This window comes from Equus asinus, chromosome 1, assembly GCF_041296235.1.
Source record: "Equus asinus isolate D_3611 breed Donkey chromosome 1, EquAss-T2T_v2, whole genome shotgun sequence".
NCBI classification, from domain to species: domain Eukaryota; kingdom Metazoa; phylum Chordata; class Mammalia; order Perissodactyla; family Equidae; genus Equus; species Equus asinus.
This window is the reverse complement of record NC_091790.1, coordinates 21768078-21789944: the sequence shown is the minus strand read 5'-3', so window position 1 is coordinate 21789944 and position 21867 is coordinate 21768078. Positions and strand designations below refer to the sequence as shown.

General features: G+C 39.4%; 1 pseudogene; it reads right to left on the bottom strand.

Annotated features, from left to right (window-relative positions):
- Nucleotides 1-11789: 11789 nt before the first annotated feature.
- On the bottom strand, nucleotides 11790-21243 carry LOC106828694 (lon protease homolog 2, peroxisomal-like; annotated as a pseudogene).
- Between the last annotated feature and the right edge of the window lie 624 nt (nucleotides 21244-21867).

The window sequence follows — 21867 nt, the reverse complement described above, 5'->3', positions numbered from 1 at the left end:
TGATGACTGGGCTGATAAATGTTAGTATCTTTTCTCCTAAGTCTTGTGCATTAATGGAGGACTCAATAATATATTCTGTCTGTTTTTCAAAGGTGAGTTGGGGGTTTATGGAACAATAACAACAAAAACAACTTTTCTTTAGGAACAAAGAAACAGCATTGGGATTACCCAATAATTGGAATTCACAGTGTGATTGCTTTGTTCTCATGGACACAGTTCACTGGGAGTTTCCAGTTGGTGGTTTGGTTTCTCCAACTTGAACATCACTTGGTCTCCCAGAGAGGCTATTTATTAAAAATAGGGCAGGTTAAAAGCACAGGGACTGAGTAAAGATTTAAATTGTCTCTCACATAACATGAAAAAAAGGCTTGAAAGCAGCTTTGTTTCTTTTGCTAACCAACTTCCCTGAGCTGGGAGCCCTGCCAGTTAAACTCCTTCCCTGGATGCCCAGGGACTTGTTAGAGTCTACAATATAACAATAAAAAGTTACAATTCAAGAGAGGAAATTACAAGCACTTGCATCTGCAGTTTGGCTCCAAAAAGAAAAGCTTGTTAAAACATCCCTTGGGTTTCTAACTCAGCTCTCCCAGGCATTTTGGAAAGTAATGGGGTCCCACATGGACATAAGGAGAATTTGGCAACAGTGAAATAAAAGAGAAAGTTTGAGAACAAGTTTTAGGTTTGCCCTATGCAATTCTCATACACAATGCATGGACCTTTAGCTTCTCATTAAACACGGTGTGTCTATTTTGACAAGTATATTGGGAATGGAAGGGCAATATTGTGCTCTTAATTTAAAGTAGTAGAGCATCGAAATGAGCTCCCTTGGTGGTTGTGGGCTCATTTAACGACTATGCTTATGTTTCTTGATGCTCTTCTGTACTTGATGATTGGCCGTTGGAATAAATTCATCATTCCAAGGATAGACTGTTTTCTCCAACATTACCACTTATTTCAGTATCTTGAAGTCATAACTCCAGATTCGTAACAGCCTTATTTTAATATTTTGACCATGTCAGCATGTATGCCAAAACTATCACTGAAATAAAACTATACTTGAGCATATTATTGGACGTAGAAACACGTTATTTAACTCTTTACTTCATAACAAGGTATTTGATTGTTTAAAGTTTACACACATTTCACTTATTCATAAAACCCAAGAATAGAGGCTAGAATATTCAAAAACAAAACCCAATAAATGGTATCAATTTGGTAAAATATTCAGTCAAGTCAGTAAAAAATACAAAAATCATAGGATAGAATGAATTAACATTTCAGTCACAGTACTTCAATTTCAGCACTCACGAAAGGAAAATTATTATCTTGGAGAACTTCTAGGAGAAGAAAAGTGACATTAGCTATCTCCTTCCTACTATTCTGATAATGCACCAGTGCAAGATTATATTCATCATTTTCTACGTAGGCTTCTACCTTCCCAGCTCCTTAAAGATAGCATTTGGATTGAAACATGTTTGAGGCCTCCCACAATCTCTGCACCCCCATTTTTTCTTGTGCTTATTTAAAAGAAAGTACTTGGATCCCATAAATGTTTAAGATAATAATAACAATTATCATTATTATAACACTATATAACAGATGTTAATAATATTTCAAATAATTAATTATGATTTGGAAAATCAAAAATTTTCTAACATACTGTATGGTGCTTAGTCTTTGTGCGTCTTTTTAAAGATTTCAAAATTCATGGCTAATTTTAATTACCCTTTACCCATATGCTCTCCTCATTTTCTCCATATTGTAACAGCTTTTTATATTTCTTACCTTCTTTTCTTTGTCACATACTTGGCAAATATCTCATTCTTGTCTTCTAATAAACTAAATTCTTGGACTATGTTGATTCTAGAATGCATTCCATTTATTTTATTTTTTATTTCAGTGAATATATTTTATGTTTCCAAGATTCTGGTTTTGTTTATTTTGTATTCACTTTTCTGTTTTCATCCTTCCTGATTTGTTTAAAATAGAAGTTATACTTCTATTTCATTAAATTTCAAGTGTGCATGCATGTGTATTGCAAGACTTCTTATCTACAATATAAATTCCATCTGTAACAAATTCTTATTCCTATGGTAGTTTGGGGCTATTTTTTTTTTTTTAACATTTGGCTTAACTATATGGCCATGTCCCTCTCTCTCTCTCTCTCTCTCTGTCACACATACACAGACATACACACATACATATTATATTCTAGCTCTCACTATCTGTGCTTACCCTTTTTGTCTAGCAGCATTATAATTTCCTCTCAGTAGACATCTGGGATTCCACTTGAAAACTGGTTCATGTGATTCACTACTTGAATTTTATTCCCCATTCAGATACTGGGGATATAGCAGGTCGGGAGCCAGAAGACAGTTTATCTCACTTCCTTCCCAGTGAAACTGAGCCTTTCTTCTCAAATTCCAGACCTAAAAACTTCCCATTAAAAGCTTAACCACAGACATCAGCTTCATTAATTTGTATTAGCCCATTAAATAGGCCAAAAGCCCACCATGTCCTCGGACTTCACATCAAGGGTCTTGCTCCAGCTCCCTTTTTCTTGCATGACCTTATTGTTCATCTTTATCTCTGGGAAGCTGCTGCCCTCTGACCCAGTGAAAGAGCCTGTAGTTCAGATCCATCCGTTCTGAAACATTTCATGGGCTTCAGATCTGCAGATATATTTAACTAGAATTTCCTGTCAGAGAAAACTTTTGTCCTAATATGAAAATACACATAAATTTGATATGCATATTGCTATTCTTTGGTGTGTGTCTGAAGCAGAAATTGCTTAAGATTCTTGTGCAAGTTGAACCAAATTTATTCACTTTTTTGTCACTTCTACAACAATATGTCCTCGATTATTTTTTGCTTGTTTTGAGTCCCACAAGCATGATGTTAAATTTATCATCATTCTGGTAAAAGTAAAGCAATATTTTATTGCTGCCTATGGATTAGGTGTGGAAGTGATCATCTCCTCCTGTGTTTATTAGCCATAGGACTTCTCACTGCTGTAAATGTTCAAATCAACTGCTGATTTCTGGTCTACTTTAATACATGTTATTGAGTACTTGCCATGTTTAGGTTATTCCTGGATGCATTAAATGCATCATTTTCTTAACAGAAGCACGTCTGTGTTTGGAAGCATATTGAGAGTGGGATAACAGAAGTGTACTCATTAATATGATGTAGGAGAACCACAAAATGAAGTCTCCTTAGTGGATTTGTGATGATTTTGATAACTTTAAAATTAAAATTATTTTAATTCATAGTATAAGATATATTGTACACACAAGAGAATACATCTTATTAATATTTACACACTTAAAATAAAATGTAATAACCTGTGATCATCACATATATAGGAAATATACATCGGCAATGCAGTCAAACCCCTGGTGGTCTCCTCCTACATTTCCTAGAGAGTTACATTTTTTAATGTGCTTGAGTCAATCCCTTGGTAATCTTATCATTAATATTTGTATCTCAAAATGTATGCACAATCTCTTTTGAGCTTAATATTCAAAGAATCATACTGAAAGCATTCTTTTGTGGTTTTTTTTCTTACCTTTTTTCCTGGGATATGCTGATGTGCTGATGTTTATAAATCACTTATGATAATAATAACTGCTGTATAGTTTTATGTTATTTCAACATAACCTACTCAGGTATTTTTCCTCCAGTTTTCTGCAGTTACAAATAAGAGTTCACTGAGTGTATCCGGACAAGTATCTTTGTGAAAGTAGAAATTGTTTTTACAGTGAACACCTAGGACAGAAATAAATGGAGAGTAGATCATTAACCAGATAATTCCTGATTATTTTTCAGTGATTGCACAAATTTATACTCCTATACCTGATGCATCAGAGTTCATTGTGTCACATCATCATCCAAACCTGGTCTGCTCGCTCACTTAAGCATTTGCCAAAAAATAGCAAATGTAGAATACTGTCTGATGGTTTCATTTTCATTTCCATAATTATTAATTATAGTCAGTACTATTATTTTTAAAGATTGGCACCTGAGCTAACAACTGTTTCCAATCTTCTTTTGTTTTTTACTGCTTTTTTCTCCCCATATCCCCCCAGTACATAGTTGTATACTTTAGTTGTGGGTCCTTCTAGTTGTGGCATGTGGGATGCCACCTCAATGTGGCCTACCGAGCAGTGCCATGTCTGCGTCCAGGATCCGAACCCTGGGCTGCTGAAGTGGAGCGCACAAACTTAACCACTCGTTCACGGGCTGGCCCCTAGTCAGTACTATTTGATATGATTATTGGTCATCCATAATTTCTGTTGAATTACTGCTTATGCCTTTTGCACACTTTTTTCCTAGTGGGTTGTTTGTCTTTGTCGTGATGATTCCTAAAAGTTTTATATACATTTGCTTGCTGATTCAGTTGCTTATCTACCTGCCTAGGTGACCTTTCCATTTGAACGACTCTTAAACATCTCTGACATCTAAGTCTAAATCTGTGTTCTGATCCCCATCCCATACTGTTCCAGCACCTCCTTCCTCGTTACTTTGCATGGCAGTGACTTTCTTCACTGCCTCAGGCCCAGAGCTTTGAGGTCACCCATGCGGGTTCTCACTGTACACACTCTGTGTCCCGTCCACCAGGATTTCTGCCGACTCTACCTCCAAACACACTCAGAATCTGGAGACTTCTCACCACTTCCACTGCTACCATTCTGCTCTGAGCCACCCATGCTTTTCATGAGAATTTCTGAAATGTTTGCCTAATCTCCCCTTTTCTATCCATGCCCCTCAGCAACTACCCTCAACAGAGTAGCCAGAATCATATGTGAGAGTCAGATCATGGCACTCCCCTGTTCAAAGCCCTACAATAGCTTCCCAGCAACCTTGGAGCAAAGCCATGGTCCCCATGAAGTCCTCCAAGACCCCCCCCCCAAGTCCAGTTCCTACTTACCTTCTGAGCTCATCTCTCACTGCTCTCACTTTCCTCTTTTCCTTCCAGCCGAACAGGCATCCATGTGTCCACAGTCTTGCCTGAGGGCTGGTGCACTTCGAGTTTTCTCTTACTAGACTGCTCTTCCCCCAAGAATCTATGGGACTAATTCCCTCATTTCTTTCCAGTCTGTACTCCAAGTTTAGTTACTCAGTGAGGCCTACTATGAGTTCCCCACTACAACCCCCATCACTCTTCATTGGCCTCACTTTTGTGCCACTTTTCCTTTCACTGTGTCACTGATGATCTTCTAGCATACAGTGGAATTTGCCTATTTATTATGTTTATGTTTAGCATCTGCCTTTCCCACACACACATGCACTCAACCTAAAATATAATGCACCTGTAAGTAGAGATTTTTGTATTTGTTCTTCACTGATGCATCCTAAGTGCTAAGGACATTGCTTGCCACATTGTACACACATTCAACTGGGTAGGTACTAGTTGAGTGACAAATAAAAGTCAGGTGTACAGAGCAACACACACAAGTGTATACGGTAATGAGCATAAGAAACTCTGGATCCAACTACTTAGGGAAAAGAATTCTTAGAAATATACAACTTACCAAGAATGAATCAGGAAGAAACAAAAAATCTGAATAGATCAATTACTAGTAAGGAGATTGAATCAGTAATCAAAAATCCCCCAGCAAAGAAAAGCCCAGGACCAGATGGTTTCACTGGTGAATTATACCAAACTTTAAAAAAATAATTAGGGGGCCGGCCCTAGGGCTGAGTGGTTAAGTTCATGCGCTCTGCTGCAATGGCCCAGTGTTTTGCTGGTTTGGATCCTGGGCACGGACATGGCACCGCTTGTAAAGCCACGTTGAGGCGGCATCCCAGATGCCACAACTAGAAGGACCTGCAACTAAGATATACAACTATGTATCAGGGGGGATTTGGGGAGATAAAGCATAAAAAAAAAAAGATGATTGGCAACAATTGTTAGCTCAGGTGCCAATCTTTAAAAAAATAATAATAATTAAAACAAATCCTTCTCAAGTTCTTCCCAAAAATTAAAGAGAAGAAAACACTCTCAAACTCGCTTTACAAGGTCAATATTAACCTGATCCCCAAACCAGAAATAGATATTACTAGAAAGGAAAACTACAAGCCAATATCCCTGATGAATATAGATGCACAAATTATCAATAAAATACTAGTAAACTGACTTCTGCAAAGCATTAAAAAGATTATTCACCATGTTAAAGTGGTTACCCCTGGGATGCAAGAGTGTTTCAACATATGCAAATCAATCATTGTGGTACATCACATTAATAGAATGAAAGAAAAGAATCATGTAATCATCTCAATAGACACAGAAAAAGTATTTGACAAAATCTAGCATCCATTCATAGTAAAAACTTAACAATTTAAACATAGAAGGAACATATGTCAATATATCAAAGGCTGTATACGACAAGTCCACAGCTAACATCATACTCAATAGCAAAAGGGTGAAATATTTTTCTGTAAGATTAAAAACAGGACAAGAGTGCTCACTCTCACCACTCTTATTCAACAGAGTACTGGAAATCCTAGCTAGAGCAATCAGGCAAGAAAAAGACACAAAAGTTATCAAAATTGGAAAGAAAGAAATAAAATTGTTCCTATTTGCAGATGACATGATTTTATATACAGAATATTTTAAAGATTCAACCAAAAATCTGTTAGATCTAATCAATAAATTGAGTAAAGTTATAGGATACAAAGTTAATACACAAAAATCTGTAGCATTTCTTACGCTAACAGTAAAATTTCTGAAAAAAGAAATAAAGACATTGATCCAATTCACAATGGCATCAAAAACAATAAAATACTCAAGAACAAATTTAACTAAGTTGGTGAAAGATCTCTCTGCTGTAAACTACAAAACATTGATGAAGGAAATCAAAGAAGAAAAGTGGAAAGGTATTCTGTGTTCATGAATTGGAAGAATTAATATTCTTAAAATGTCAATCCTATCAAAAGCTATGTATAGATTCACTGGAATTACTATTAAGTTTCCAATGCTTATTTTTACATAAATAGAAAAACTACTCCTAAAGTTTACATGGAATGACAAAAGACCCCAAATAGCCAAAGAAATTCTGAGAAAGAAGAACAAAGCTGGAAGAACCTCAGTTCCAGATTTCAAGATGTAGTATAAAGCTAGAGTCATCAAAAAATTATAATACTGGCATAAAAACAGATGAATAGAAGAGTATTGAGAGCCCAGAAATATACCCAAGCTTGCGTGGTCAAGTAATATCTGACAAGGAAGCTAAGAACGCTCCATGGAGAAAAGACAGTCTCTTGAATAAATGGTGATGGAATGATTGGTTATTCACATTTAAAAGAAAGTAACTGAGCTCATATCTTACACCACTCGCAAAAATTAACTCGAAATGGATTAGACTTAAATGTAGGACCTGAAACAATGAAATTCTTAGAAGAAAACTTAGGAAGAGAGTTCCTTGACATGGATCTTGCAATAAACTTTTGGATATGGATTTTTTGGATGCATAAAGCACAAAGAACAAAATAAAACAAGTGGGACTACATCAAACAAAAAAACTTTTGCATGGCAAAAGAAACCATCAACCAAGTGAAAAGACAACCTATGGAACTGGAAAAAATATTTGCAAACCATGTATCTGATAAAGGATTAATAACCAAAACATAAAAAACTCATAAATCTCAATAGCAAAAAACAAACAACCAAATTAAAAACTGGGCAAGGGATCTGAATAGACATTTCTCCCAAGAAGATATACAAAAGACTAAGAGGTCCATAAAAATATGCTGAACCTCACCCATTATTAAGAAAATGCAAATTAAAATCACAATGAGATATTATCTCACGCCTGTTAGAATGACCGTGGTCAAAAAGACAACAGTTAAGAAATACCGACCTAGATGTGGAGAAAAATGAATGCCTGTGTCCTGTTGGTGAGATTCTAAATTGGTACAGCCACTGTGAAAAACAGTATGGAGGATTCTCAAAAAATTAAAAATAGAAATACATTATAATTCAGCAATTTCACTTTTGATAGTATATCCAGAAGAGTAAAAGCATGAAACCAAAATTAAAATAATACTCCAAACTAACCCAAATAATACTCCAAGTTAACCTCCAATACGGTTCTTTTAACTTATCATCACCTAGAATATCAATGCAGATTACAAGACACCCTATTAAAACTGTATGCAGCTTGGTTTTCATATTTGGAGATTTGTTATAAATGTCATGCCAATAAAATATTCTTTTATCTTTTGATTTTAATACTCAACTTCAAGTTTGTGTTCTTCATCTAGGTTCTTTAATGCTGCTCTGTTTGTGATTATCAATTTTATAGAACATCCCATTGCACGTGTTGGACTATTCCTCGTATTAAACTAAAGAGTGGAATCTAGTACACGGGGTATCAAATCTTAGCCAAATTATTCCCCAAAGTAGTTCTCTCCAATTTGCACAAACTCCAGCAGTGTTAGAATTTTAATTGCTGCCAACGTAATGTGTGGGGATACTCAAATCCCTCCCTGTTTGTTCGCATTTGCGTCGCCTTGACCTCCAGTGAGCTTGACATGCTTTTAAAATGTCTGCTAACATTTTGGTATTCCTCTTCTGTGAATTGCACGTTAGTATCCGGTTCTTTTTTCTTATTTATTCAGTTATTCATCTTTTCCTATTGAATTTTTTGGAGTTTTAAGAGGCTTGTTCTTTATACCAACCCTTTTTACATCACATATGTTGTCTACGTTTTCTTCTGTCTTTTGTATTTTCACTTTGACTGTGTTGTCTTAGTTGTTATTGCTTCTGATTGCAATAATTATGTTAATACGCACTTAAACATTGAGGGAAAAACTCCTCATCTTCAGCTCTCTGCCAGCACCACGAAGCCCATCATACATATCACCCAGCCTACCTGGGACAGACACCGTTACCTGAGAAAAAGATGGTGGAGGCGTGGTGAGACAGGAAACGGAGGCCAATTGTGTGACTAAGCCCTGACTTCTGAACCAGTCTTCTCTGTAGGGGCTTTAATTCAACTTGGGACTTTGGGCTCATCCATGCCCCACTTCTCACTGGTCACACTCTGGCGTACTGTCTTATGAGATTCACTCTGGGATGGAAGTTCTTTCTTAAGGTTTAGAATGACAGGAAAATGCCACAAATGCAATTATCGTTGTGGCAAAAGGAAGGGAGATCGTGCATACACATGTGAATACCTGCTAATGTACTCCATTCACGTGTGCAGGTTCTGCCCAAACCTGAGCCCTTTTGTTGAACTGAGTGCTATGGACTGAATATCTGTATCCCCTCAAATGAATATGTTGAAATCCTAGCTGCCAATATAACACTATTGGGAGCCATTAGGCACTTTTGTAGATGATTATGTCATAAGGAGGCAACTCTTAAATGGGATTAATGTTGTTGCAAATGAGACCCCAGAAAGCTCCCTTGCCCCTTCCACCATGTGAGGACACAGCAAAACTATGGGCATCAACGAACCCTCACCAGACATCAAATCTGTAAGACTTGATCCTGTAGTTTTAGCATCCAAAACTGTGAGAAATAAATTTTTGTTTTTTAAGCCACCCATTCTGTGAATTCTTGTTATAGCAGCTGAATGGACTTATACCAAGGGAAGTGTCCTTTGACAGGTTGGAAAAGATCACAGCCCCCAGTGCAAGGTAGACGTGCAGACAAGGAAACTGTGGAATGCAGAAATTCTGCAACGTCAACAAGTTGTTGCTTTGGGGACTACTGTAGAGACAGTTCAGAGCTGGGAATGTCTGGGTCATAAGGAGAAGGTCTCTCTGATAGATCACCAGGGGAAGCTGGTGATAATGGCCCCAAATATGCTGGGACACTAGACATGTTCTTTCCTATGCTAATGAAGGAGAACTCACCACAAACCTGGAAACTATTCAGTGTATACTCCAGCACAGCTCCAAATCCAAATCTTGTCCATGGTCTGGTTTCACTCTTCCCCAAAGCTTCTCTGAAGAACCAAATATCCCCTCATGTTCTGAGGGGAGGGTGAGTGTAGGGAGAGGAGGTAAGCATCTTATATAAGCTTCTCTCCCAAAATCAACTTAAAAACTAGTTTCAGACACACACCCAAACAAAGACAGTGGAGAAAGCTGACCCTATTCCCACACACAGGCTCTCTGACCCCATGTAGTGGCTTAACATTGGTTGTCCTGGCTTCTTTCACATCACAGGACAGAGACTGAATGATAGCAAGCAGGAGACACTGCTTCAAAGTCCATTCTTTAGACTGTAACTCTGTTTTCCTTATAACCTGACTACCCAATCAACTAAGGCATAATGGGAAGTGGGGGAGAAAGGTGATACATGGGAGGGGGGGATTTGCCTGTTCTTGGATCTTTGGAAGCCAGCTGTTGCAGTCTGGTTCAAGCTCACTATAAGGTGAGTTTTCAATCGGCAACCATATCCACCTGCACAATCTTCTGGACCACCTCTTGCCAGACCCCTTCCCTCCCATCCCCCAGGGACTTAGTGGAGGGCTCTCCCTTTTCCATACAAACGTGCCCCCTTTGGATCAAGAAGTAACTGACTGTGCCCCTCTTCCATGAAAGAATGAACTGTATACAGCAACTGCTCAGCCTTCACTTGAAGGGTGTGAAAACACCACAGAGGACAACTGAAGGAAACAGAGGGAGGTGTGAACTGTGTGTGATGCCTTATGACAGGCCTGCTTCCCATCGGCTGGTGAACTCTCCTATATGTGCTCCATTTAAAAATGATGTGATATTAAACATGGTAAACCATAGAGAATCAACGTTAAAACTAATGCCAACAGTTAAAATATCCAATGAGGTAGAAGGATGTCAAACTAACGTGCAAAAGTCAGTAGCATTCATGTAACAAACAGTAGCCACAGCATAGAATAGATGAGTAAACCTTATTTACAATAGAAATAAAGATTAAAAGAAAAAAGCTTACCAAAAATGACCTGGACTTCTGTGAAGAAAAGTACAAAACTACCTGTAAAATGCATAAGAAACACAGAGACAGGATGGTCCTCTCTGCTAAGTACAACCATAAAACCTGGACAACTATAAAAGAGGAAATTTAATGAGAACTCTGAAAGGTGGTAAGAAGAAGGCAAACTGACTTGGGACTTCAGGACTGGAGGAACAACTCAGTGACAAGGTTTCTTAGCCTGCCCCCTCCCCCCAACTCAAATCCAGTATTTTCAGATCCTCAGTTGAAGAACAGAACACAGCCCAGGTAGACTTGTCCTCCACCAGATGTAATGAGTCTTAGGAACCGTTCCAAATTAGTACAGCAGCACTGGCAAGGGGGTCTTTGGGAATGTCACTGACAAAAGAAACTAAGATAAGATTTTCCTTCCCTGTCACACATGAGACTTTCCTCCCTCATCTGGAGGTTCAAAGCCTGCTGGGAAGCAGCAGCAAGAGGGACTTTGCCCACTGGAGGGAGAAAATGACTTCCTCCTAGGCTTTTAGGTTCTACAGCTAGTCTGAGGATTAAGTTTATCTGAGACAAATTAACAAAAGAAAATAAATTGGTGACATCAAAATTTAACTATGGCTTGAATTTCATAAAATACAAGACTCAAGAAGGTGGCCAGATAATTCAGATTTTTTCAACTTTTAACAATTTATTAAATTAATATTTCTCTAATAAACACTATCCACCACTTGAATGAGGTTCATAAACGCTATTGTGATTATCTTCACAAATTAGACACAGTTTACTTACCCCTACTGCTGTGCGTAAAATCAATTTTGTCAGTACTATTGACACTAAATAACTTAAAATTCTGAATAGTTGAGATTTGGGCCTACAAAATGCTATTTAAGAGACCAGGTAGGTCTTGACAGTAAAGACAGCATCAAAAGCTGCATTAAGAACTTCATCCAGCCAGTTTGCTGTGGCAGAACTTCAATCCTATCATACATTGTCTGGGATTTCTTCAAGGTCTTTTTCATTCTTTTAAGAAATGATGATTCATTTCAATCCTGCTCTGTGTGCTGCCAGCACGTTTTCTTTAACTCATGGAAGATTAAGACCTCTCTGTAATTTCTCCCATCATGACTACATTTGAATGTAAGAACAGCCCACTGCAAGGTAAGACAAGACAATTCATTGTGATATCTCCAGCATGGGGTCCATCTTTTGTGACAGCTTCAGCTGGAAAGTGCAGATGGATGTCTGTGTTGCTGAGATCAAAACTTCCAGAAGCACAGGTCAGATGGTATTTCTTTGCATTGCTGCAGAGCCTGCAAATAGCGAGATGGGCAGACTCCCTCATGATATCCCCCAGCTGACCAGTCAGAGTTGAACAACGTTCACCATCCATTCAACGAGCCTCCACAAAAATGATTTCTCCACCTAAGGGAGTCCAAGCCAAACCTATTGCCACTCCCAGTTGACTCAAATGTCCATTTTATATATCTGGAGCCCACAGATATCTTTTGGAGCATAAAAATTAATCAAAATTGGCATTTCAGGTGGTAGGGCCAAGTAAGTCTTGTCACTGATAGATTCAGATTTTCCATCTTCTAAGATGTTTTCTCTGTAAACTTCTTTCTCATTCACATCAAAATGGTCCAACTTGGTTTCCTTATCTTGTCCTTTTCCCACCTTCACAGCAACAGCTCTCTATCCAGCCCCAAACTATCTATCCAGAGAAAGATGCCCTGCCTCTCTGGTACACCTGGATGTGAAGAGGAGTAACCTGAGAGATCTGAATCTGCTGAGGACTCAGCCCATGCTGTTCCAGTTGCTTTGGGATCAAGTGCTTGTTGGCAGACTGTCTTCTCTTGTGTATACCCTGGCACCTGAAAGTCCTCATTCTGTCCAAGGAAACTGGTGGAGCAGCAGTGGTATTGGCAATAGTTATTAAAAAATCTTGGGAGAGGTTAAAGGCCACATTTAGATAATGATTTGTAAAGTTATGGTTTTGTTCATGATCCAATACCTCAAGCAGAGCTGATGCAGGATCACCTGGACACATTTTTTCTAATATGTCAACGTCATCTAATAGAAACACCAGATTGTTAACCTCAACGGTGTTCAAGTCATTGATAATATGACCAGGCATACTGCCCACAGAGGTGTGCCTGTCCTCAAACGTCAGACTATTCAAATTCTTGTCCAAATACAATCTTGTGGAAGTCTCAATCCAGAGTCTTGGCCACAGACTTCCCACATTGTTTTACCAACTCTAGGTGGGTCAGCAAAGCAAAGAATGGGCCCTTCAGATTGGTTTTCAGCTGTTTGACAGCCTAATATTCCAACATTCTTTTCTTCAATTTCTTAAGGCAAAATTGTTATTATCCAGAAGAATTTGGGCTTCCTGTATGTCTGTATGGTCAGTTGTACTTTTGTTCCAGAAAGCTACACCGCAAATTCTAAATAATTTCTAATCTGAGCATATTCTGGCATTGTTTGCAGCATTTTTTTAGCTTTTTATCTTTTTGACACAGACTTTATGGGCTTCTTCTGACATATTGGAAGCTCTTTTTTTTTCCTAGCATGACAATATCGTGATTATCTTCTTCCTCATCCTCATCTTTTAAAGTACCTAGGGGGTGTGAAATCTTCCCATGAAGGCATATTCATATAATGCATTTATCATAATCTTTTTTGAATTTTCTGGTTTATTATTATTATTATTATTTGAGGAAAATTAGCCCTCAGCTTACATCTGCCACCAATTCTCCTATTTTGACTGAGGAAGATTGGCCCTGAGCTAACATCCATGCCCATCTTTCTCTACTTTATATGTGGGACACCTACCACAGCATGGCTTGATAAGCAGTGCGTAGGTCTGTGCCTGTGATCTGAGCTGGGGAACCCCGGGCCACTGAAGCAGAACATGCAAACTTAACCACCATGTCACCTGGCCAGCCCCAAGTTTTCTGGGTTTTTTGAAGCAATTTCAATTTTTCAATTTGTTTGACAAGCAGTGGTATCATCATCTTGGACATTTACTCCAGACTCACAGCATCTAAAATTTGGAGATTTTTTTGTTGCTTGTTTGGATAAATGATGTTAGAACGTCTGGTAAATCTTCCTTAGGAGATTTATAAAAGACATCTCAATTTAGCAACAGCGGGGACATGTATATCCAACATTTCAATCAATAGTACTTCACTTTTGGAAAATTGTTCTGATAATTCTCCTAGCTCCTCTTTATATTTACAGGTGTTGGAAAATTCCTCACGTCGGTCCTACAATTCCACTTTAACAACAGGATATGACTTCTCTTTTAAATCTGTACCATCTGCAAATAGCACATGGTATATGGTCAACAAAGGTGAGTGGGAATTGGGCTAGGTACTGCCCACATCCTGAACCATCAGTGCAGCTGTCCTAATCCTGTGCAGTGGTGGCAGATCCTGAGTACTGCGGGCAGGGAGGTCATGTTGGGGATGAGACTTAGGATGGTGCTCTGCAACCCTTGAGCAGGCAGCTCCATACCAGCTGCAAGTTGCAGGTCCAGTCCACACTGAGTGCACATGGGGGAGCTTCGAAGCAGGAAGCCCTCTGGGTGAGCAGCAGCAGGAGCTGGCTGAAGAAAAAGTATGGGAAGATGAGGGGAGAAAATGTATAATAAATAGAGGTTGCCTTGTTATGCAGATAAGTCTCTCAGTTAAAAGAATTCTCTAAGGGCTGGCCTGGTGGCACAGTGGTTAAGTTAGCACATTCTGCTTCAGCAGCCTGGGGTTGGGTTCGGATCTCAGGTGAGGACCTACATACCACTTATCAAGCCATGCTGTGGCAGGCATCTCATGTATAAAGTAGAGGAAGATGGGCGTGGATGTTAGCTCAGGGCTAGTCTTCCTCAAAAATTTTTTTCTAAGAGTAGTTCTCGTTCTAGTACAGATACCTTTAGTAACGGAAATTTCCCTTATAAACATAAAATTTTCTTTCAAAAAAGGAAGTTTATACTTCATTTAAAGCAGTTAAGGGGGGAAATCAAGAGCTTTACCTACATCTGCTGGTTCTCAATTGCTTTTAGCTCAAAATAATTTATATGTCAAAGCAAGATATTTTGGTCATGTTCTGCATTCCTTCAAGAAGAAACAACTTGTTCTGGGAAGTCTCTGTCTCCTCCCCAACCCAGATACACTCAAGTTGTTCGGGGCCACCAGCAAACAGGATTCTGCCACAAGGAGCTTTGGAGAAGCCTCTTCACCCCCAAAGTTCTGAGACACACCAGTGGGATAGATCACTACAGGTTCTTCAGCCATTGAAAATAATATAAACAGCTACTTATCATAAATTTAACAACTTGAAAACAAGGAACAATTTATCAAAAATTTCAAACTAACAAAACTCAACCAAGTATCTTGATCAGGTGCTGCTAGCCAACCTTTTTTTTTTTTCTTAGCAATTTTTTTCTTTTATTAAGGTTATGATAGTTAACAACGTTGTGAAACTACAGTTGTACATCATTATTAGTCACGTTGTAGGTACACCACTTCACCCCTAGTGCCCTCCCCCCACCCCTCCTTTCCCCTGGTAACCACCCATCAGTTCTCTTTGTCCATATGTTAACTACTACCTATGAGTGGAATCATACAGAGTTTGTCTTTCTCTGTCTGGCTTATTTCACTCAACATAATACCCTCAAGGTCCATCCATGTTGTTGTGAAAGGGACGACTTTGTCCTTTTTCGTGGCTGAGTAGCATTCCATTGTATATATATACCTTATCTTCTTTATCCAATCATCAGTTGCTGGGCACTTAGGTTGGTTCAATGACTTGGCTATTGTGAATAATGCTGTGATGAACATAGGGGTGCATGGGACTTTTGGAATTGCTGATTTCAGGTTCTTAGGATAGATACCCAGTAGTGGGATGGCTGGGTCATAAGGTATTTCTATTCTTAACTTTTTGAAGAATCTCCATACTGTTTTCCATAGTGGCTGCACCAGTTTGCATTCCCACCAACAGTGTATGAGGGTTCCTTTTTCTCCACAGCCTCTCCAACGTTTGTCACTCTTGGTTTTGGATATTTTTGCCATTCTAACAGGTGTAAGGTGATATCTTAGTGTAGTTTTGATTTGCATTTCCCTGATGATTAGTGATGATGAGCCTCTTTTCATGTGTCTATTGGCCATCTGTATATCTTCTTTGGAGAAATGTCTGTTCATGTTGCCTGCCCATTTTCTAAGTGGATTGTTTGATTTTTTATGTTGAGTTGTGTGAGTTCTTTGTATATTATGGAGATTAACCCTTTGTCGGATAAATAACTTGTGAATAATTTTTCCCAATTAGTGGGCTGTTTTTTTGTTTCAATCCTGTTTTCCCTTGCCTTGAAGAAGCTCTTTAGCCTGATGAAGTCCTATTTGTTTATTCTTTCTATTGTTTCCCTCATGTGAGAGATTATGGTGTCCAAAAAGATTCTTTTGAAGCTGATGTCAAAGAGTGTACTGCCAACATTCTCTTCTAGATGACTTATTGTTTCAGGCCTAATCTTTAGGTATTTGATCCATTTTGAGTTTATTTTAGTAAATGGTGAAAAAGAATGGTTGATTTTCATTCTTTTACATGTGGCTGTCCAGTTTTCCCAGCACCATTTGTTGAAGAGACTTTCTTCCCTCCATTGCAGGCCCTCAGCTCCTTTGTCAAAGATTAGCTGTCCATAGATGTGTGGTTTTATTTCTGGGCTTTCAATTCTGTTCCATTGATCTGTGCATCTGTTTTTGTACCAGTACCATGCTGTTTTGATTACTGTGGCTTTGTAGTATGTTTTGAAGTCAGGGATTGTGATGCCTCCAGCTTTGTTCTTCTTTCTCAGGATTGCTTTAGCAATTCGGGGTCTTTTGTTGCCCCATATGAATTTAGGATTCTTTGTTCAATTTCTGTAAAGAATGACAGTGGAATTCTGATTGGGATAGCGTTGAATCTGTAGATTGCTTTAGGTAGTATGGACATTTTAACTATGTTTATTCTTCCAATCCCTGTGCATGGAATGTCTTTCCATCTCATTATGTCGTTGTCGATTTCTTTCAAGGTCTTGTAGTTTTCGTTGTATAGATCTTTCACTTCCTTGGTTAAATTTATCCCAAGATATTTTATTCTTTTTGTTGCGATTGTGAATGGGATTGAGTTCTTGAGACCTTTCTCTGTTAGTTCATTGTTAGCGTATAGAAAGCTACTGATTTATGTATGTTGATTTTATACCCTGCAACTTTGCTGTAGTTGTTGATTGTTTCTAATAGTTTTTCTATGGATTCTTTGGGGTTTTCTGTTTCTAATAGCTTTTCTATGGATTCTTTGGGGTTTTCTATATATAAGATCATGTCGTCTGCAAACAGCGAGAGTTTTACTTCTTCGTTGCCTATTTGGATTCCTTCTATTTCTTTTTCCTGCCGAATTGCTCTGGCAAAAACCTCCAGTACTATGTTGAATAAGAGTGGTGAAAGTGGGCACCCTTGTCTTGTTCCTGTTCTGAGAGGGATGGGTTTCAGTTTGTGTCCATTGAGTATGATGTTGGCTGTGGGTTTGTCATATATGGCCTTTATTATGTTGAGGTACTTTCCTTCTATACCTATATTATTGAGGGTTTTTATCATAAATGATGTTGGATCTTGTCGAATGCTTTCTCTGCATCTATTGAGATGATCATGTGGTTTTTGTTTCTCATATTATTTATGTAGTGAATCACGTTGATCGACTTGCAGATGTTGAACCATCCCTGTGTCCCTCGTATAAATCCCATTGATCATGGTGTATAATCTTTTTGATGAATTGCTGTATTCGGTTTGCCAAAATTTTGTTGAGGATTTTTGCATCTATGTTCATCAGTGATATTGGCCTGTAGTTTTCCTTCTTTGTGTTGTCCTTGTCAGTTTTGGGGCTCAGGGTGATGTTGGCTTCATAGAATGTATTAGGGAGTGCTCCATCTTCCTCAATTTTCTGGAATAGTTTGAGCAGGATAGGTATTAAATCTTCCTTGAATGTTTGGTAGAATTCTCCAGAGAAGCCGTCTGGTCCTGGACTCTTATTTTTGGGGAGGTTTTTGATTACTGTTTCTATTTCTTTACTTGTGATTGGTCTCTTCAGATTCTCTATTTCTTCCTGATTCAGTTTGGGGAGGTTGTATGAGTCTAGAAATTTATCCATTTCTTCTAGGTTGTTAAGTTTCTTGGCATATAGTTTTTCATAGTATTCTCTTAGGATCCTTTGTATTTCTTCGGTATCTGTTGTGATTTCTCCTCTCTCGTTTCTAATTTTGTTTATTTGAGACCTCTCTCTTTTTTTTTAGTGACTCTGGCTAAGGGTTTGTCGATTTTGTTAATTTTTTTGAAGAACCAACTCTTTGTTTCATTGATCTTTTCTACTGTCGTTTTTGTTTCAATATCATTTATTTCTGCTCTAATTTTTATTATTTCCCTCCTTCTACTGACTTTGGCTTTGTTTGTTCATCTTTTACTAATTCTGTTAGGTGTCATTTGAGGTTGTTTATGTCAGATTTTTCTTGCTTATTGAGGTGAGCCTGTATTGCAATGAATTTCCCTCTTAGGACTGCCTTTGCTGGGTCCCAAATAATTTGGTACAGTGTGTTTTCATTTTCATTTGTCTCCAGATAATATTTGATTTCTTCTTTAATTTCCTCAATAATCCATTGTTTGTTCAGTAGCATGTTGTTTAGTCTCCACATTTTTGGCCCTTTCCCAGCTTTATTCTTGTAGTTGATTTCTATTTTCATAGCATTATGATCAGAAAAGATGCTTGATATTATTTCAACCCTCTGGAACTTATTGATGCTTGCTTTGTTTCCCAAGATATGGTCTATCCTTGAGAATGTTCCATGCGCGTTTGAGAAGAGCGTGTAACCTGCTGTTTTTGGATGAAGTGTCCTATATATATCTATTAGGTCCATCTGATCTAATTTTCATTTAATTCTATAATTTCTTTGTTGATTTTCTGTCTGGATGGTCTGTCCATTGGTGTTAATGGGGTGTTGAGGTCCCCTACTATTATTGTATTGCTGTTGATGTCTCCTTTTAGATTTGTTAATAGTTTCTTTACGAATTTTCGTGCTCCTTTGTTAGATGCGTATATATTTATAAGTGTTATGTCATCTTGGTGGAGCATCCCTTTTATCATTATATACTGCCCCTCTTTGTCTTTCTTTATCTGTTTTGCTTTGAAGTCTACTTTGTCTGATATAAGTATGGCAACACCTGCTTTGTTTTGTTCATTATTAGCTTGGAGTATTGTCTTCCATCCCTTCACTTTGAGTCTGTGTTTGTCTTTGGGTCTGAGGTGTGTTTCCTGGAGGCCGCATATTGTTGGATCTTGTTCTTTGATCCATCCTGCCACTCTGTGCCTTTTGATTGGAGAGTTCAATCCATTCACATTTAGAGTGATTATTGAAATGTGGGGGCCTACTGTTGCCATTTTTTCACTTGTTTTCCGGTTCTTTTGCATTTTGCCCTGATGGAGAGCTGTTACTTTGTGTTATTGTCCTTCTGCTTATCTCCTTTGTTCTGGATTTTGTAACCCCTTTCCTTTTTTTGATTTTTCAGGAATGAGGTTCTTCCTGAACATTTCTTGAAGAGGAGGTTTTGTGGTGATGAACTCCCTTAACTTTTGTTTATCTGGGAAAGATTTTATTTCTCCATGATATTTGAAGGCTATTTTTGCTGAGTAGAGTATTCTTGGCTGCAGGTTTTTGTCCTTCAGAGTTTTGAATATTTCATTCCAATCTCTTCTAGCCTGTAAGGTCTCTCCTGAGAAATCTGATAGCCTTATGGTGTTTCCTTTGTAAGTTATTTTCTTCTGCCTGGCTGCCCTTAGTATTTTCTCTTTGTTGTTGACTTTTGCTAGTTTCACTACTATATGCCTTGGGGTTGGTCTTCTTGCATTAATAAAGTTTGGAGATCTATTGGCTTCTGTCACATGAATTTCCATCTCTCTTCCCAAATTTGGAAAGTTCTCAGCTATTATTTCTTTGAACAGGCCTTCTGCCCCCTTCTCCTTCTCTTCTCCCTCTGGTATCCCTATAATCCTTATGTTGCGTCTCCTAATTGAGTTGGATAATTCTCGGAGAGTGTCTTCATTTCTTTTTAGTCTTAGTTCTCTCTCCTCCTCTGTCTGCAGCATTTCTATATTCCTATCCTCCAAATTGCTAATTCTGTCCTCCAAATTATCGACCCTACTGTTCAGAGAGTCCAGATTTTTCTTAATCTCCTCTGTTGTGTTCTTCATCTCCAGTATTTCTAATTGGTTCTTCTTTATAGTGTCAAGCTCTTTTGTGACATAGTGCCTGAACTCATTGAGTTGTCTGTCTGAATTCTCTTTTAGGTCGTTGAGTTTTTTCATAATGGCAGTTTTGAAATCATCATCATTTAGGTTATAGATTTCATTGTCTTTGGGATTGTTTTCTGAGTGCTTATCATTTTTCTTCTGTTCTGGAGATTTAATATATTTTTTCATACTGCTTGATGGCATGGATTTGTGCCTCCATATAGAGATAGAGTTTAGTCACTGCTTCCACTTGTTGTGACTGGTGTGTGTCGGGGAGCAGCTGTTTAGATTGCACCAATCAGGAACCCTGTCAGCTGTTACTGACTGGGCCTGGACCCCTCCTCGTAGTCACAGTCGTCCTGTGGGGTCCCTCATCGGTTGTGGGGGCAATCATAAGGGGGCCTCAGGCTTCTGGTGCCTACTGTTGCAGCCCACTTAGATGTGTTCCCTCCTTGTGGTCTGCAGTGGTGTTATGGGCTTTGCCAGCAGCAAGGAGCAGGATCATCTATAATCGCAGCTTTGTCACTGACAGAGCCCACAAGATCACACTTGTTCCCTACACGTCCCAGCAGAGCTATGAGTATCTTCTGCAGTCTGTCCTTAGCTCACCTAGCTGTGCTACTTTTGCCCCAGGGCCTTCCTGTCTTGTGATTGCCAGTTGGGACCTCTCCACTAGTGCTCTGCAGAGGCTTTCATTGAGGCTGCTGTAGGAACCTGGAGTTCCCCCCTGGGCCACGTAGCCATTTCACTGGAGCTCCTCTCTGCCCCACACCACTCTCATGGGATCTCTGGGAGCCCCTTGCCTCATCTGGGACATGGCCAGAGTCTGTAGGCCTGGCGGTGGCTGGCAAGCTGCTGCCTTGTGGGGAATTCTGCTCTAGGGAGCTTCCTGGTGTTCTGAATGCTGGGCGGGGCCTCCCTGCCAATGGCGAGCAGAGGCTTTCCCTGCCGGGGTGTGTGGGACCCTGGAGCCTCCCCCTGGGCTGTAGAGCTGGGCACTGGAGCTCCACCCAGTCCCCAAGCATGTCCACGGGAAGTCTGGGTGCCCCCTGCACCAACCAGTGCATGGCCAGAGACTGTGGGCTCAGCAGCAGCTGGCTGGCTGGTGCCGTGTTGGGGGAATCTGCTTCTTGGGAGCTTCCCTTTATTCTAGTTTCTGGGTGGGGCCTCCCTGCTAATGGCGAGCAGAGGCTTTCCCTGCTGGGGGGGTGCGGGACCCCAGAGCCTCCCCCCAGGCCACAGAGCCAGGTGCTGGAGCTCCAACCCCATCCTCAAGCACGTCCATGGGAAGTTCGGGTGCCCCCTGCACCGACCTTTGCATGGCTGGAGACCGTGGGCCCTGCAGCAGCTGGTGGTCTGGTGCCGTGCCGGGGAATCTGCTCACCGGGAGCTTCGCTTTGTACTGGTTCCTGGGCAGAGTCCTCCCTGCTAATGGCGAGCAGAGGCTTTCCCTGCGGGGGGGGAGTGCAGGACCCTGGAGCTAGCCAAACTTTTTGCCACGAAACTCAAGACAATAGACTCTTGGATTCATGTGACACACCTAAAGAAAGCACAAAACCCTGGCTGGAACTGCACATCATCTGGTGACCTGAAAGTAAAGATTTCCCAGAATTGAAGCAGACAGTATCTGATGAGAAAGTTTTTCAAAG